Source organism: Ranitomeya variabilis, chromosome 2 (assembly GCF_051348905.1).
Source record: "Ranitomeya variabilis isolate aRanVar5 chromosome 2, aRanVar5.hap1, whole genome shotgun sequence".
Lineage (NCBI taxonomy): Eukaryota > Metazoa > Chordata > Amphibia > Anura > Dendrobatidae > Ranitomeya > Ranitomeya variabilis.
The window spans coordinates 404642652-404661939 of NC_135233.1; the positions used below are offsets into that span (position 1 = coordinate 404642652).

General features: G+C 44.4%; 1 long non-coding RNA gene across 1 annotated transcript in view; it reads left to right on the plus strand.

Annotated features, from left to right (window-relative positions):
- Window positions 1-3072: 3072 nt before the first annotated feature.
- LOC143809522 (uncharacterized) overlaps window positions 3073-19288 on the plus strand; it is a 52555-nt gene continuing 36339 nt past the window's right edge. The window contains exons 1-4 of the long non-coding RNA XR_013222315.1: window positions 3073-3156; window positions 5860-5908; window positions 9822-9924; window positions 15866-15927. This is a non-coding gene — a long non-coding RNA (uncharacterized LOC143809522). The remainder of the gene's footprint in view (window positions 3157-5859; window positions 5909-9821; window positions 9925-15865; window positions 15928-19288) is intronic.

A 19288-nucleotide genomic window follows, 5' to 3' on the forward strand; every position in this document is an offset into this window, starting at 1 on the left:
AATAGGATTTAGGTCAGGGCTCATAGAAGAACACTTCAGAATAGTCCAATGTTTTCCTCTTAGCCATTCTTGGGTGTTTTTAGCTGTGTGTTGTTGGTCATTATCCTGTTGCAAGACCCATGACCTGTGACTGAGACCAAGCTTTCTGACACTGGGCAGCACATTTCTCTCTAGAATCCCTTGATAGTCTTGAGATTTTATTGTACCCTGCACAGATTCTAGACACCCTGTTCCAGATACAGCAAAGCAGCCCCAGAACATAACAGAGCCTCCTCCATGTTTCACAGTAGGGACAGTGTTCTTTTCTTGATATGCTTCATTTTTCCGTCTGTTAACATAGAGCTGATGTGCCTTGCCAAAAAGGTCAATTTTTGTCTCATCTGTCCATAGGACATTCTCCCAGAAGATTTGTGGCTTGTCAACATGTAGTTTGGCAAATTCCAGTCTGGTTTTTTAAGATTTTTTTTCAACAATGGTGCCTCCTTGGTCGTCTCAAATGAAGTCCACTTTGGCTCATACAACGACTGATGGTGTGATCTGACACTGATGTTCCTTGAGCTTGAAGTTCACCTTTAATCTGTTTAGAAGTTTTTCTGGCTCTTTTGTTACCATTCGTATTATCCATCTCTTTGATTTGCCATCAGTTTTCCTCCTGTGACCACGTCCAGGGAGGTCGGCTACAGTCTGATGGATCTTACATTTCTGAATAATATGTGCAGCTGTAGTCACAGGAACATCAAGCTGCTCGGAGATGTCTTATAACTTTTACCTGTAACATGTTTGTCTATAATTTTCTCTCTAATCTCCTGGGACAACTCTTTCCTTCGCTTCCTCTGGTCCATGTTGAGTGTGATACACACCATGTCACCGCACAGCACAGTGAGTATCTGTAGCCTTATATACCGGCCACGCACTGATTCCAGGATTGTAGACCCCTGTGATGCTAGTTACTGGGAACACCGCAATCTAACATGTCCCTTTGTCACATTATTTTCAGGGGTCCCATCATTTCTGTCCAGGCCGATTTCATCAGTATTATTTTTTTTTTAATTCTGTGTAAGCATGGTGGAAAAGCAATGTCTGACTTTCATTTGTTCATTTTCATAGATCTTATATTTATTACTAGATGGTGGCCCGATTCTAACGTATCGGGTATTCTAGAATATGTAGGTAGTATATAGCACAGGCTACGTACTATATTGCACAGTGACATAGCATATAACAAACGACGTAGTATATAACAGCTACGTAGTATATAACAGAGCTACGTAGTATGTAACACAGCCACGTAGTATGTAACATAGCCACGTAGTGTATTGCACAGCTACGTAGTGTATTGCACAGGCACGTAGTATATTGGTCAGCCACGTAGTATATAGCAGAGCCATGTAGTATATAACATAGCCACATAGTATATTGTAGAGCCACGTAGTATATTGCACAGGCACGTAGTATACTGCACAGCCACGTAGTATATAAAACAGTCACGTAGTGTATTGCACAGCTACGTAGTGTATTGCACAGCTATGTAGTATATTGGTCAGCGATGTAGTATATAACAGAGCCACGTAGTATATAACATAGCCACGTAGTATATTGCACAGCCTCGTAGTATATAACAGAGCCACGTAGTATATTGCACAGTCAACGCAGTATATAACAGAACCGACACAGCCACATACTATATTGCACAGCTACGTAGTATATAACACAGAGCACGTAATATATTGCACAGCCACTTAGTATATTGGACAGTCACGTTGTATATTGCCCAGCTACATAGTATATAGCACAGAGATGTAGTATATAACAGAGCCCACGCAGTATGTAGCACAGCCCACGTAGTATATAGCAATGTGGGCACTATCTGCGTGGTTAAAAAAGACTTAAAATAAAAATAAACATATACTCCGAAACCTTCCGAAGGCCCCTTGAAGTCCTGGCGCCTGTGTGCGGTGCACACGGCAGCTTCCGGTCCCAGGGTTGGTATGAGCGCAGGACCTGTGATGACGTTGCAGTCACATGACCGTGACGTCATGGCAGGTCCTTCTCGCATAGCATCCTTGGCACCGGAACCTGCCGCTTGCACTGCCGAGGACAGCGTGCGACGTCGGAAGGTGAGAATAACCTTTTTTTTTATTATTATTATATTTAACATTAGATCTTGTTACTATTGATGCCGCATAGGCAGCATCAATAGTAAAAAGTTGGTCACACAGGGTTAATAGCTGCGTTAACGGAGTGCGTTACACAAATAATGCTACCATTAACCCTGTGTCAGCGCTGACTGGAGGGGATTCTGGAGCGGGCACTGACTGCGGGGAGGAAGGAGCGGCCATTTTGCCACCGGACTGTGCCTGTCGCTGATTTGTCGTGGCTGTTTTGCCGCGACTAATCAGCGACTTGGGATTTCCATGACAGACAGAAGGACAGACAGACAGACAGAAAGACGTAAGTGACCCTTAGACAATTATGCAGTAGATTACTTTTGTCAGATTCAAGTTATTTCTGTGACCATTGTGGGTTTTTCTGTCATTAGCGAGGTAGACCAACAATTTTGACCACGTGTGTACATTGTAACTTCTACTGTATAAAGAAAGGAAATCCCATGGAGCCATTATCAGTTAATGAGGATTCTGTTATACGGCGTACATAAGTGACATGGCTCCAGGAATAATGGAATCCATAATACTGCCATGAACAGAGCACTGGACCTATAAAAAATTGCATCACTACACAAGTCTGGAGCCAAAATTAACGTAGATTTAATATAAAAATCAATGGCTATAGATAGCTTGAGAGAGGTCAATTTTCTAGATTCTTCTAATGTTTCTTACTAGTATCTCCTAGAAGAAACATTTAAGAGAATATTAATAGAATTCATTAGTTTGCAACAAAGAAATTCTAAATTCTTAATAAAAAAAAAAAAACCTTGTTTTCAGCTTATATTGTATGACTGGCACTAGAACTATTGAGACAAGACAATGGTATTTTGTCATTCATTTCTTTTATACATCTGAAATATGGATAATTGACGAATGACGATACAAAAAGAAATATTGATATCTCAAAGGAAGAAGACATAGAACAAAGTGGAAAAATAAAAGATGAAAAAGATAAGAAGAAAAAAAGAAGAGAAAATAGAAGAAGACAAAGGTAAAGAAAAAAAAGTAGATGGAAAAAATTAGAACAAACTAGAGACGATTGATAGATTTGATGCAAATTGAATTCAAGTAAATTTTATGAAATTTTCAGTTTTCGGTGAATTTTAAGAATTTGGAATCAGATTTGTGCAAATCCACAAAAACTTCCCAGGCTTTTTTATACGTTGAAGAAGATTGTATCAGTCCCCGAATGCTGGCAGGTTTTCACATGTGATCACACAGGCTTCCCCAAGATATCATGCAGCTATCATGTCACATGGAATAGCACAGCCAATCAGGAAGGGCTCTTATAGCCTGTATAAAAGTGAAGGCAGGGAATGCAGCAGCCATATCAGGATGATTAAGGAGAGTGAAAGGATGTCCATTGCTCTGCAACACACATAAGAAGATAAAGTAAAAGAAAAATATGGGGTATATACTCCAGAAAGAAATATGCTGTACAACTAATGCAGTGAAGAAGATGAGTGTAGTAGTCTGGGAATAATACAAAAATTGGTTGATAGAGAGATAGAAGAGGGGCCAGCGGCAGTGCCCGACTCTGTGTGACTGATGAGTGATATGGTGGAGCTGCGTTATACCTTTTTTCTTCATTCTTCATTATTAATGTAGTAGAAAGCAGAAGCAGGGCAGCACAAGTGACTTATTTTACAAATTGGACCAGTGGAGGGAAAAACTGGACTGAAATGCAGGATCTAAGTGCTAAAATGGATAGAAATAGTCTTCTTCCTCACGTACATGACAGCTTATTCTGGGACGTTACCTCAAATGACAGGTCCACTTTAATGGAGTATGTTGTCCTCCAAACTAAAATTAAACCATTTATACATTCATTCAAGAGACTTAGATCCTATAAAAATTGATACTTGCAGCACAGGTTATATTTATATTGTTTAGCATATAAAACCCCTGGTTTATGAGGTATGTAAATGAGGGGTTCTCGGGGCACCCTCAATGTGGTTAAAGGGTAAGTGAGCCACCCACCCCCCCAATAACAATCCTCTGTACAGTCTCTTACAGAATGGACAGCGCTCATTTTGGAGCTCTGCCTATAGTGAATCCTCATTTCTACACTCATTGACACTGCAGAAGCCAAGAGCACACACAGTGTCAGTGCCTATCTACACTGGCCAGGCTCCTGCAGTGTCAGTGTGCAGGTGTACTCTCATCTCCCTCTCCTGTCTGCAGCGGCCACGCACTACACATAGGATCACATAGTAGAGAATGGCCGATGCTGAAAGGAGAGAAGGATGAGAGTGCACCATGACACTGCATATCTACACCGGCTGGGCTCCTGCAGTGTCAGTGTGCAGGTGTACTCTCACCACCCTCTCCTGTCTGCAGCGGCCACGCACTACACATAGAATCACATAGTAGAGGACAGCAGATGCTGAAAGGAGAGAAGGATGAGAGTGCACCCCGACACTGCATATCTACAGCGGCCAGGCTCCTGCATTGTCAGTGTGCAGGTGTACTCTCATCTCCCTCTCCTGTCTGCAGCGGCCATGCACTACACATAGGATCACATAGTAGAGGATGGCAGATGCTGACAGGAGAGAAGGATGAGAGCACACCTTGACACTGCATATCTACACCGGCTGGGCTCCTGCAGTGTCAGTGTGCAGGTGCATTCTCATCTCCCTCTCCTGTCTGCAGCGGCTACGCGCTATGAATAGAATCACATACAGTAGTAAAGAATGGCCGATGCTGACAGGAGAGAAGGATGAGAATGCACCCAAACACTGCATATCTACACTGGCCGGGCTCCTGCAGTGTCAGTGTGAAGGTGTACCCTCATCGCCCTCTCCTGTCTGAAGCGGGCACGCACTACACATAGGATCACATAGTAGAGGATGGCCAATGCTGACAGGAGAGAAGGATGAGAGTACACCCGAACACTGCATATCTACCCTGGCATGGCTCCTGCAGTGTCAGTGTGCAGGTGTACTCTCATGGCCCTCTCCTGTCTGCAGCGGCCACACACTACACATAAAATTACATAGTAGAGGACGGCCGATGCTGACAGGAGAGAAGGATGAGAGCACATCTCGACGCTGCATATCTACACTGGCCGGGCTCCTGCAGTGTCAGTGTGCAGGTGTACCCTCATCGCCCTCTCCTGTCTGAAGCAGCCACGCACTACACATAGGATCACATAGTAGAGGACGGCTGATGCAGACAGGAGAGAAGGATGAGAGTGCACCCCGACACTGCATATCTACCCTGGCTGGGCTCCTGCAGTGTCAGTGTGCAGGTGTACTCTCATCGTCCTCTCCTGTCTGCAGCAGCCACACACTACACATAGGATCACATAGTAGAGGACGGCCGATGCTGACAGGAGAGAAGGATGAGAGCACATCTCGACGCTGCATATCTACACTGGCCGGTCTCCTGCAGTGTCAGTGTGAAGGTGTACCCTCATCGCCCTCTCCTGTCTGAAGCGGGCACGCACTACACATAGGATCACATAGTAGAGGATGGCCAATGCTGACAGGAGAGAAGGATGAGAGCGCACCCCGACACTGCATATCTACACTGGCTGGGCCCCTGCAGTGTCGGTGTGCGCGCGTTCATCTCCCTCCCTTGAGAGCAGGGACATGCATCAAATTTACCATCATATTGCAACTTTTTAGTTGTTTACTATCTAGTCTTATTTAAGGCCTATGCTACATTAACTTTTACATGTATCTCATTCCAGATGGTGATTTTCAATAAGATACATTAATTTCTGTATGTAAACCATGAAGGTAATAAATGTAAATTTACTTTTACTGATGAAATTAAATTTGGATAATAAAAGACAACAACTTAAAGAAAAATAAAACAAAGTGATAGATGTTGGTGATGCACACGGCATTGTTCTGGGAAATGAGGGGAAGTGGGGACTATAAACAATTCATCATTTGATTGGCACTTATTGTGGAGATTTTTGCAGAATAAAGAGTTTGCCTTATTGCTTTATGGATTTTTCTCCCCAGAGCACTTCACTTCAATATCGCCTTCTGATGAATAGTCTTCCATGTTTTACTGGCTATTAGCCCTGATACAGTATAAACAACATTAAAATACCTAATGTTGGTGACATGGATTTTTTTCTCTCTATGTAATTGTAGAATAAGCAATGAATATTTCATCTTTACAAGTAGATGCAGTTATTGGTGTTTATTCTTTTGAGACAGGTGTAATAATCTCTTTTTTTTGTAGCACGTTGCTTTTGTTTATGGTAGGACTGTAAAAACCGTGAAGCAATAACTGCATTTATGTATTTTTATGGCAATTACTATATATTATGGCAAGGTGCTGTGTCTGTGTCAATCATCTTCTCTCTGGTGCATCTTCAAAATATTTTAACAGAAAACTTCCTAAAGAAAGGGGCAGTTTTAGCCCCCTAAGTGCATTACAAGGGCTTTTATTGCAGTTGTATACGTCTAATAAATGTACTTTCAAAGTACATTATATCGGAAGGAATACTGGTGGAGCACAAGGAAGGGTTATTTGACCTAGAGAGAGATGAGCGATCCAGGAGAGGTGTATGTCGAGGTGTATCTCCTACCTCCCACAGTGGAGCGGTGTATATCGAGGTGTATCTCCTACCTCCCACAGTAGAGTGGTGTATGTTAATGTGTATCTCCTACCTCCCACAGTGGAGTAGTGTATATCAAGGTGTATCTCCTACCTCCCACAGTAGAGTGGTGTATCTCCTACCTCCCACAGTGGAGCAGTGTATATCGAGGTGTATCCCCTACCTCCCACAGTAGAGCGGTGTGTGTTGAGGTGTATCTCCTACCTCCTACAGTGGAGCGGTGTATGTTGAGGTGTATCTCCTACCTCCCACAGTAGAGCGGTGTATATCAAGGTGTATATCCTAACTCCCACAGTAGAGTGGTCTATATCGAGTTGTATCTCCTACCTCCCACAGTGGAGCAGTGTATATCGAGGTGTATCCCCTACCTCCCACAGTAGAGCAGTGTATATCAAGGTGTATCTCCTGCCTCCCACAGTAGAGTGGTCTATATCGAGTTGTATCTCCTACCTTCCACAGTGGAGTGGTGTATATCAAGGTATATCTCCTACCTCCCACAATGGAACGGTGTATATCAAGATGTATCTCCTACCTCCCACAGTGGAGCGGTGTATGTTGAGGTGTATCTCCTACCTCCCACAGTAGAGCGGTGTATATCAAGGTGTATATCCTAACTCCCACAGTAGAGTGGTCTATATCGAGTTGTATCTCCTACCTCCCACAGTGGAGCAGTGTATATCGAGGTGTATCCCCTACCTCCCACAGTAGAGCAGTGTATATCAAGGTGTATCTCCTGCCTCCCACAGTAGAGTGGTCTATATCGAGTTGTATCTCCTACCTTCCACAGTGGAGTGGTGTATATCAAGGTATATCTCCTACCTCCCACAATGGAACGGTGTATATCAAGATGTATCTCCTACCTCCCACAGTGGAGCGGTGTATATCAAGGTGTATCTCCTACCTCCCACAATGGAACGGTGTATATCAAGATGTATCTCCTACCTCCCACAGTAGAGCGGTGTATGTCAAGTTGCATCTCCTACCTCCCACAGTGGAGCAGTGTATATCAAGGTGTATCTCCTACCTCCCACAGTGGAACGGTGTATATCAAGGTGTATCTCCTACCTCCCACAGTGAAGCAGTGTATATCAAGGTGTATCCCCTACCTCCCACAGTAGAGCGGTGTGTGTCGAGGTGTATCTTCTACCTCTCACAGTGGAGCGGTGTATATCAAGGTGTATCTCCTACCTCCCACAGTGGAGCAGTGTATATCAAGGTGTATCCCCTACCTCCCACAGGAGAGCGGTGTGTGTCAAGGTGTATCTCCTACCTCCTACAGTGGAGCGGTCTATATCAAGGTGTATCACCTACCTCCCACAGTAGAGCGGTGTATGTTGAGGTGTATCTCCTACCTCCCACAGTGGAGCAGTGTATATCAAGGTGTATCTCCTACCTCCCACAGTGGAACAGTGTATATCAAGGTGTATCTCCTACCTCCCACAGTGGTGCACTGTATATCAAGGTGTATCCCCTACCTCCCACAGTAGGGCGGTGTGTGTCGAGGTGTATCTCCTACCTCCCACAGTGGAGCGGTGTGTGTCGAGGTGTGGTATCTCCTACCTCCCACAGTGGAGCAGTGTATATCAAGGTGTATCCCCTACCTTCCACAGTAGAGCGGTGTGTGTCGAGGTGTATCCCCTACCTCCCACAGTGGAGCGGTGTATATCAAGGTGTATCTCCTACCTCCCACAATGGAACGGTGTATATCAAGATGTATCTCCTACCTCCCACAGTAGAGCGGTGTATGTCAAGTTGCATCTCCTACCTCCCACAGTGGAGCAGTGTATATCAAGGTGTATCTCCTACCTCCCACAGTGGAACGGTGTATATCAAGGTGTATCTCCTACCTCCCACAGTGAAGCAGTGTATATCAAGGTGTATCCCCTACCTCCCACAGTAGAGCGGTGTGTGTCGAGGTGTATCTTCTACCTCTCACAGTGGAGCGGTGTATATCAAGGTGTATCTCCTACCTCCCACAGTGGAGCAGTGTATATCAAGGTGTATCCCCTACCTCCCACAGGAGAGCGGTGTGTGTCAAGGTGTATCTCCTACCTCCTACAGTGGAGCGGTCTATATCAAGGTGTATCACCTACCTCCCACAGTAGAGCGGTGTATGTTGAGGTGTATCTCCTACCTCCCACAGTGGAACAGTGTATATCAAGGTGTATCTCCTACCTCCCACAGTGGTGCACTGTATATCAAGGTGTATCCCCTACCTCCCACAGTAGGGCGGTGTGTGTTGAGGTGTATCTCCTACCTCCCACAGTGGAGCGGTGTGTGTCGAGGTGTGGTATCTCCTACCTCCCACAGTGGAGCAATGTATATCAAGGTGTATCCCCTACCTTCCACAGTAGAGCGGTGTGTGTCGAGGTGTATCCCCTACCTCCCACAGTGGAGCGGTGTATATCAAGGTGTATCCCCTACCTCCCACAGTGGAGCAGTGTATATCAAGGTGGATCTCCTACCTCCCACAGTGGAGCGGTGCATGTTGAGGTGTATCCCCTACCTCCCACAGTGGAGCAGTGTATATCGAGGTGTATCCCCTACCTCCCACAGTGGAGCGGTGTATATCAAGGTGGATCTCCTACCTCCCACAGTGGAGCGGTGTATATCAAGGTGTATCTCCTAGCTCCCACAGTGCAGCGGTGTATATCAAGGTGTATCTCCTACCTCTCACAGTGGAGCGGTATATATCGAGGTGTATCCCCTATCTCCCACAGAAAAGTTGTCTATATCGAGTTTTATCTCCTACCTCCCACAGTGGAGCAGTGTATATCGAGGTGTATCTCCTACCTTCCACAGTAGAGGGGTGTATGTCGAGGTGTATCTCCTACCTCTTACAGTGGAATGGTGTATGTCGAGGTGTATCTCCTACCTCCCACAGTGGAGCGGTGTATATTGAGGTGTTTCTCCTACCTCCCAGAGTGGAGAAAGTCACCGTAGGATCTAACCAATTTCCACAGCACTTTAGTTCCATTCTTTCTCGGAGCTCTGGATTCTTTAATTTTGTATCTTTATGCTTCTGTTCACCCTAACCAAGCACCTGTTGGAATTGAGTTTATCCCATTTCTCTCCAGTTTAGATATTCCTTGAATTGATAGATTGTGCCGGATTATTTGAAAGTCAGTCTGGCCCCTCTATCTAATGGTCCAATGGTCAATAACATCTGTCTTACGCCAGGTGAGTCTGTAATTTTATTCCTTTGGATTATAAATCTCCAAGTGTTGTCTTAAAGGGAGGGTGCCGTGATTTTAGTTTTTGTATTAATAATTATTGATTATACAATCAATTATTTTTAATACAAAAGTAAATGTACCTCTTTCATACTTTTTTATTTATTCACTTTTACATTCACCACTGGAGGCCGCCATTTTCATTAGTGTGGGTGTAAGTGTCTGGGCACGACACTTGCACACCTCACTTACGGCAGCCATGTACATAGGAGCCAACGGTCGGGCTCCGACCGCATCTCCTGCCTCTCAGCTGTGACTTGGCCACGCCCACTGAGCTGCCGCGTCACAGCTGTGAGAGGAGATCGCGGCCATTTTGTTTATTTTCCTCTGCCATCGCACACACAGCTCAGTGCATGCGATGGCAGAAGCTGCCAGGGAGAAGCTGCTGCCGAGGGTCCAGGGTAAGTATCTGCAGCGAGGAGCTGTGATTGCAGCCTGTGCTTAGTATTACATTACAGGCTGCAATCACTGCCGACCTGTTCAGAGCACAGCAGGGAGATCGTCACACTGCTCTGCCCTGAACATGACTCAGCACATCCTGGGAGAGGACGGAAGGTAAGTACAGCGTTTTTATTTTCTTATGCATCTACCACTTCTACCAGCCCCTATCTACCACTGCTACCTGCCCCTATATACCACTGCTACCTGCCCCCATATACCACTGCTAGCTGCCTCTATATACCACTGCTACCTGCCCCTATATACCACTGCTAGCTGCCTCTATATACCACTGCTACCTGCCCCTATATACCACTGCTAGCTGCCTCTATATACCACTGCTAGCTGCCTCTATATACCACTGCTACCTGCCCCTATATACCACTGCTAGCTGCCTCTATATACCACTGCTAGCTGCCCCTATATACCACTGCTAGCTGCCTCTATATACCACTGCTAGCTGCCCCTATATACCACTGCTAGCTGCCTCTATATACCACTGCTAGCTGCCCCTATATACCACTGCTACCTGCCCCTATATACCACTGCTACCTGCCCCTATATACCACTGCTAGCTGCCCCTATATACCACTGCTACCTGCCCCTATATACCACTGCTACCTGCCCCTATATACCACTGCTACCTGCCCCTATATACCACTGCTACCTGCCCCTATATACCACTGCTACCTGCCTCTATATACCCCTGCTACATGCCTCTATATACCCCTGCTACATGCCTCTATATACCCTTGCTACCTGCCTCTATATACCACTGCTACCTGCCTCTATATACCACTGCTAGCTGCCTCTATATACCACTGCTACCTGCCCCTATATACCACTGCTACCTGCCTCTATACACCACCTACCACTGCTACCAGCCCCTATATACCACCTACCACTGCTACCAGCCCCTATATACCACCTACCACTGCTAGCTGCCCCTATATACCACTGCTAGCTGCCTCTATATACCACTGCTAGCTGCCTCTATATACCCCTGCTACCTGCCTCTATATACCCTTGCTACCTGCCTCTATATACCACTGCTAGCTGCCTCTATATACCACTGCTAGCTGCCTCTATATACCACTGCTAGCTGCCTCTATATACCACTGCTAGCTGCCTCTATATACCACTGCTAGCTGCCTCTGTATACCACTGCTGCCTGCCTCTGTATACCACTGCTGCCTGCCTCTGTATACCACTGCTGCCTGCCTCTGTATACCACTGCTGCCTGCCTCTGTATACCACTGCTGCCTGCCTCTGTATACCACTGCTGCCTGCCTCTGTATACCACTGCTGCCTGCCTCTGTATACCACTATCTGCCTCTATATACACCTACCACTGCTACCTCTGTCCTGTGTAGCTAATCTAGTCCTGGGTAGCTAATCCTGTCCTGTGTACTGTGTCCTCAGCAGTCAGTATCACACAGGACAGGATTAGATACACGGCTCAGCAGTTGGTATCACACGACAGGATTAGATACACGGCTCAGCAGTTGGTATCACACAGGACAGGATTAGATACATGGCTCAGCAGTCGGTATCACACAGGACAGGATTAGATACACGGCTCAGCAGTTGGTAACACACAGGACAGGATTAGATACACAGCTCAGCAGTCGGTATCACACAGGACAGGATTAGATACACGGCTCAGCAGTTGGTAACACACAGGACAGGATTAGATACATGGCTCAGCAGTCGGTATCACACAGGACAGGAATAGATACACGGCTCAGCAGTCGGTATCACACAGGACAGGAATAGATACACGGCTCAGCAGTTGGTAACACACAGGACAGGATTAGATACACGGCTCAGCAGTTGGTATCACACGACAGGATTAGATACACGGCTCAGCAGTTGGTATCACACAGGACAGGATTAGATACACGGCTCAGCAGTCGGTATCACACAGGACAGGATTAGATACACGGCTCAGCAGTTGGTAACACACAGGACAGGATTAGATACACGGCTCAGTAGTCGGTATCACACAGGACAGGATTAGATACACGGCTCAGCAGTCGGTATCACACAGGACAGGATTAGCTACACGGCTCAGCAGTTGGTAACACACAGGACAGGATTAGATACACGGCTCAGTAGTCGGTATCACACAGGACAGGATTAGATACACGGCTCAGCAGTCGGTATCACACAGGACAGGATTAGATACACGGCTCAGCAGTTGGTATCACACAGGACAGGATTAGATACACGGATCAGCTGTCAGTATCACACAGGCCAGGATTAGATACACGGCTCAGCAGTCAGTATCTAATCCTCTCCTATGCACTCCTCTCCCCCTGCGTGTCTTTCCCCAATGTGGTTTATTATTTTTGTTGAGGGAGTCGAGGATTATGCGTTCGGTATGGTAAAAGATCAATAAAGGACTTTATTCTGGCCGAGTCTTTATTTACAATACAACTATAGGATTAGTAATGGATGGGTGCCTTATAGACGCCTCTCCATTACTAAGCCGTGGGCTTGATGTCACCGGACAATATGAAGGTGACATTAACCCCAAAAATATGAACCCCACTTGCTACCGCTACAGGGCAAGTGGAAATTGCCAGGCAAAGCGCCAGAAGAGGCGCATGTAAAAGGCGGCTGACAGCTGATCTTTTTAGCCTGGGGGGACAATATCCATGGCCCCTTCCTAGGCTATTAATGTCAGCCTGCAGCTGTCTGCATAGTATTTGATGGTTATTAATTATAGGGGGCCCCACGTCTTTTTTTGGGGGGTGTCCCCCATTTTAATAGCCAGTAAAGGCTAAGTATACAGTTGCGAGCGTGTGAGTGTGAGCACACCCTCCCACCCATAGACCAGTACACTGCTCTCCTGAAATACTCTGTGCTCCTGTCACCCTGCTCCTTCCACCATACGTCTCTGTGACCTCCCTAGAGCAGCACAATACCATATGGATCACGTATAATGCCGCTATATACACTCACCGGCCACTTTATTAGGTACACCATGCTAGTAACGGGTTGGACCCCCTTTTGCCTTCAGAACTGCCTCAATTCTTCGTGGCATAGATTCAACAAGGTGCTGGAAGCATTCCTCAGAGATTTTGGTCCATATTGACATGATGGCATCACACAGTTGCCGCAGATTTGTCGGCTGCACATCCCAAAAATGCTCCATACAAGGCAGGATGGATCCATGCTTTCATGTTGTTTACGCCAAATTCTGACCCTACCATCCGAATGTCGCAGCAGAAATCGAGACTCATCAGACCAAGCAACGTTTTTCCAATCTTCTACTGTCCAATTTCGATGAGCTTGTACAAATTGTAGCCTCAGTTTCCTGTTCTTAGCTGAAAGGAGTGGTACCCGGTGTGGTCTTCTGCTGCTGTAGCCCATCTGCCTCAAAGTTCGACGCACTGTGCGTTCAGAGATGCTCTTAGGCCTACCTTGGTTGTAACGGGTGGCGATTTGAGTCACTGTTGCCTTTCTATCAGCTCGAACCAGTCTGCCCATTCTCCTCTGACCTCTGGCAACAACAAGGCATTTCCGCCCACAGAACTGCCGCTCACTGGATTTTTTTTCTTTTTCGGACCATTCTCTGTAAACCCTAGAGATGGTTGTGCGTGAAAATCCCAGTAGATCAGCAGTTTCTGAAATACTCAGACCAGCCCTTCTGGCACCAACAACCATGCCACGTTCAAAGGCACTCAAATCACCTTTCTTCCCCATACTGATGCTCGGTTTGAACTGCAGGAGATTGTCTTGACCATGTCTACATGCCTAAATGCACTGAGTTGCCGCCATGTGATTGGCTGATTAGAAATTAAGTGTTAACAAGAAGTTGGACAGGTGTACCTAATAAAGTGGCCGGTGAGTGTATATTTATCACATAATACTCCTGTAAAGACCACACATTATGCCGAGATATTATAATATATATAATATCACACATTATGCCGCCAAGTATTGTGTGATCTATGTGACGGTATTATATGTGATCTATATGGCGGTATTATGTTTGATCAGTGTTGTGGAATGATGTAAAAACTATATGACGGTGGTATATGAGAACTATATTGTCGGATTATGTGTGATCTATGTGGCAGTACTAGGTGAGAATTATATGGCGGTATTATGTGTGATCTATATGGTGGTATGTGAGAACTGTATGACAGTATTGTGTGATCTATTTGATAGTATTGTGTGTGTGATCTATATGGTGGCATTATGTGAGAACACTATGGCAGTATTATCTTCAGAAAGCGGACCCATTCTATGGTGGTTCTGGCAGAGCACCTGCACGCGGGTCTGGGGTAATAGAGGGGGCAGCATGACCTCCAGTTAGGTGCAGTCAGGGCTGGTGATGCAGCTGAAGAGAGGGGTCTCATTTTTATCGTTACTATATGGCTACGTTTCCTTCCCAGCGTCACCCCGGACTGCTCCTGTCGTCTCACTTTCACACATTGCCAGGACAGGATGGAGAAGACAGGATCTGAGGAGGGGATTGGGGTCTTTGCATGCAAAGTCTGGATCAGAACAGGCCATCAATCCGCAGAAATGTTTCCTGGATTTCTGTGGAGCAGACGGTCCATCCATGTGTATAAAAGACAGCGCTCTATGTACAATCCCTGGCTGCTCCGCGCACTGAACAGGGTGCCCCCCATAGACCAGCACACTGCTCTCCTGAAATACTCTGTGCTGCTGTCACCCTGCTCCCTCCACCACATATCTCCCAGAATCCTTGCTGCCTGCCATCCTCGGTGACACATTCAGTATTTGGTCAGTATTTTACCTCAGTATTTGCAAGCCAAAACCAGGAGTGGGTGATAAATGCAGAAGTGGTGCATATGTTTCTATTATACTTTTCCTCTAATTGTTCCACTCCTGGTTTTGGCTTACAAATACTGAGGTAAAATACTGACCAAATACTGCTAGTGTGACGGCAGCCTTACTCTGCAGTCACCAACAAAATGGCTGCTCACTGGGTTCCTGAATATCATCCTCTCATCCCTTAGCAAACACATAGAAGGGGAGGAGAGGAGACATCACACACGTCAGCAGACTCCGCCCATAATTACTGCAGTGCTGTAATGTGAGCTTGTTGTACACTAGGTTTTTCTGAAATTTCAGCAGCTGCTCCCCCTAGTGTTTAAAAGTTGAAATTCCCAAACTTTTCAAATTATTTTTCATATTTTACTAAATTATAAACAAATGATAATATTTTTAAAGAAAATTTAAACATTAATTCTTTACATTTTTACAATTGCTGTAAAAAAAATTTTTTTGATGGCACCTTCCCTTTAAGTTGTTGTTTTCACTTGTTCCTACTGTATTATGACCAGCTTAAAAAATATATATTTTACACTTTGCTTTCACTGAATTGAATTTGTCTCAAATTGTATAAAAAAAATCAGATTTTCCTGAATTTTAATTTTTTCTTTTTGCAATTTACTCTGTGAAATCCAAAGAGGATGTCGTGCTCCGGGCAACATTGGAACCTAGAGGTCGGACAGCACGGAGGACCGGACAGGTGAGCAGCTAGATGATTATGTTTTTTACATCCTGCATTTGCTATGCTGAGGAGTCTGCAGGGACCGCAGAGAATAATGAGGGACATTTAATTTGTATCGAGTAATATACACAGGAATTGAATTTATTTGCCAATTCCGAGAAATTTGCCTAATTTGAATCTCGCCAGATTTGATCATCGCTACTTCTTAATAAATAATTGGATAGGAAACATGGATTGTAATAGAGATTTCATTTAAAGGAAACCTGTCAGGAGCTTTAGGATGATCAAATTAAAGACACTGATGAGCAGGATAGAAAAATAAATATCTTCCTGGTACTAATGAACATTAAACAAATTACATGAGTCCCGCGCACCACTCTGTTATCGGTGCCCTCTTGGTGTAACCCTCCACAAGATTATATTAACCTACAAATATATAATGAGCAAAAGGTAGAATAGCCTCAAGCTGCACGTAAAGATTGAGAACTGATTACAGAAAGTGTCATCATAAAAAATATCATTTTTATTTAAAAAACAATTAAAATGGATTAAAATATACAAGACACTCATGGCTGCTACATGGATAATGAGCAGTGTGATATAATAATCCCCTGCAAAGATCATTGGATCAATTACGATACAATAGAGAGAATTTAGATTACAAATACGATCTCTAAGTTACAGACGGATGGCAGTATAGTGAGGGCATTATAGTATAACATATATAGACACAGTGATTAACTCAAGTAAGTTTATCAGCGAATAACTGCTAATATAATGTAATAAAATGAAATGTTCAGTATTACACAGTGGCAATAAGAGAGGAACAGAGTCTTACCAAACCACGGAGAACAGCACCCAATGCACGTTTCACATTTAGCTTCGTCAAGGGGTCTTGAAATGAAGGTCTTTTTTACCTTACTTTGCAATGTCATCAGTTTGATGACCCGAAAACTACTAATTCCTTTCCTGTCAATTTGGTTAGTAAGACAGGGCTGAAAAGCTATATAGAGCCCTGCACCATTCAAGTGGCAGCTCAGAAATGTTGCTGCAAGAAACAAAACCTAGTCGAATACTTTCTTACAATCTCACCCTTCGATTTTTAGGGGGCAAGATTGACTTTCATTGGACTGAACAGTGACTTTAATTTAATGCATTGATTGATTATAAAAAGCTGCAGCCAGGGTTTAAAGCAAATTCTCAATCCTCGAGTCCTATATAAATGTCACAAAATGTTATAACATTAGATGGTGGTTTTCACATTACTTGTTAAAGAAGTTTTCTGTTTTTAGCAAACTATCATTCCCATGCAATACTCAGTGTAAAAAGAATAGACTGAGATTGTCTTACCCTCCCTGTGACCCATTGCGGCCTCTCCAGTGCTATATCGCTCTCTGTTGTTTGCCTGCAGTAATGATGTAAACAGAGCTGCAGCCAATCACTGAACCCATCTGCTCTATTCAAAGCCCCTCTAAGTATATTGCAATCCACTTTCCAGGCCACCAAGATCTCCTGATCTGACCCCCTTAGACTTTTATCTTTAGGGTCATCTGAAGGCAATTGTCTATGCTGTGAAGATACAGATGTGCAGAATCTGAAACAAAGGATACTGGAATCCTGTGCTAGCATTTCTTCTGTGGTGTTTCTAGCAGTGTGTCAAGAGTGGGAGAAGAGGGTTGCATTGACAATCCAACACAATGGGCAGCACTTTGAACACATTTTATAAGTGGTCATAAACTTGTAAATAACTCATGAAAGAATAAAGTTATGTTAAAACCAAGCACACCATTGTTTTTCCTGTGTAATTATCAATAAGTTTAATGTGTCACATGACCCTCTTCCCATTGGAAAAAATAAAGTTGGATCCAAAATGGCCTACTTCAAAATGTCCGCCATAGTCACCACACATCTTGAAAAGTTTTTGCCCTCCCATATACTAATGTGCCACAAACAGGAATTTTATATCACCAACCATTCCCATTTTATTTAGGTGTATCCATATAAATGGCCCAGCCTGTAGTTCCATTCTACTGTTTAAAATTCACTTTGCCTTCGTCTGTATGTGTTTGCAGATTTGGCATTGCACAGTCACTTATTTCTCGCACTAAGCAGAGGCTGATACACATTGAGCGCTGAGTGGCTGATTTGTCTAAATGTGCTCTATGGATGACCTCAATGAACATATTTGAACATGGAGCAATCTAGACATGGAGTTATCTAGACATGAAAACATCTGGACATGTCCAAAAAATTACCAGCAAACATATCAGAATTGACCAAAACTAATGAAATTCACCAGGTTTGCCAAATTTTTGAAAAAAACGTCAAAGCCTCCAGAAAGATGTGTACAACACTCTGAGGTCTCCCAATACTGTATCCCCCCTTTCAAGCTCCATAAGACAAACTCCACCCTAGTAGTGTAAAAAAGACCTCCGTATTTATGGATATTAGTGTCACGGTGTTCTGTTTTGGTGTCACACAATCAACAGAGCGTGAGATGAGTGAACAGTTCCAAGAAGCTTTATTAGATGCAAACTAAAAGGTCCATAAAACAATCAACCACACACATCATAAAATACAGCCCAGAAATGGGATAAATGGACCGGGAGATGAGAGTAACAATCCTCCAGTAGAATTTTCCAGGGTTATCCGCTTTTCTCCAAGTCTCTCTGGGGAGCTGGGTTTAGCATCAGCATCCCACAAAGGATCTATCTTACTGGTCTCCATGTCTTCCTCGGGCCCCCTCCTTATATCAAGGGGTAAGCAGACAGGTCAGATGTTTTTCAGGCTTCCCAGACCTGGGAAAGGCGTTTCAGAGATCAAGGCACTACAGGGGGACATTTACGGCATTTGGACAGTAGATGGGTCATGAATGTACAGTCTGGAAATGTCCACAGGGGTTCATGAAAAGAAATCAACACATTCTGGCTGCAAATGGTAACTGAGCTAATTCAATTATTGGACATTTTCTAAGGTAAATAAGACTTTAAACAAGATGGGAATACACAGAATGATACAGCGTAACAAGATAATATTGATAAAATCTGTAAAAATATAAAAATATACAGAATGATATCCCATAAAAACCATATCACACCATCACAACATCTCTCCCTTTGAATAAGTGAGCATGCCATGAGGTCTACACAGACCTCTGGCCACTTATATTTTGCCCATATTGCTCAATTGTTGATAGTTCCTTGTACAGTGCTAGTGGTAGGTCATCCTGAGAGAGTCGATGGTTCTTCTTATTGTGACAGTTCATCAGCATTCTGGTGTTGGCTTCCCTGTATGTATTGGCTGGAGAAGCTGTAGGATTGTAAGGACAAGCTCCAATGCAGCAATTGTCCATAGTTACCTGATACGTGGTTGAGCCAGG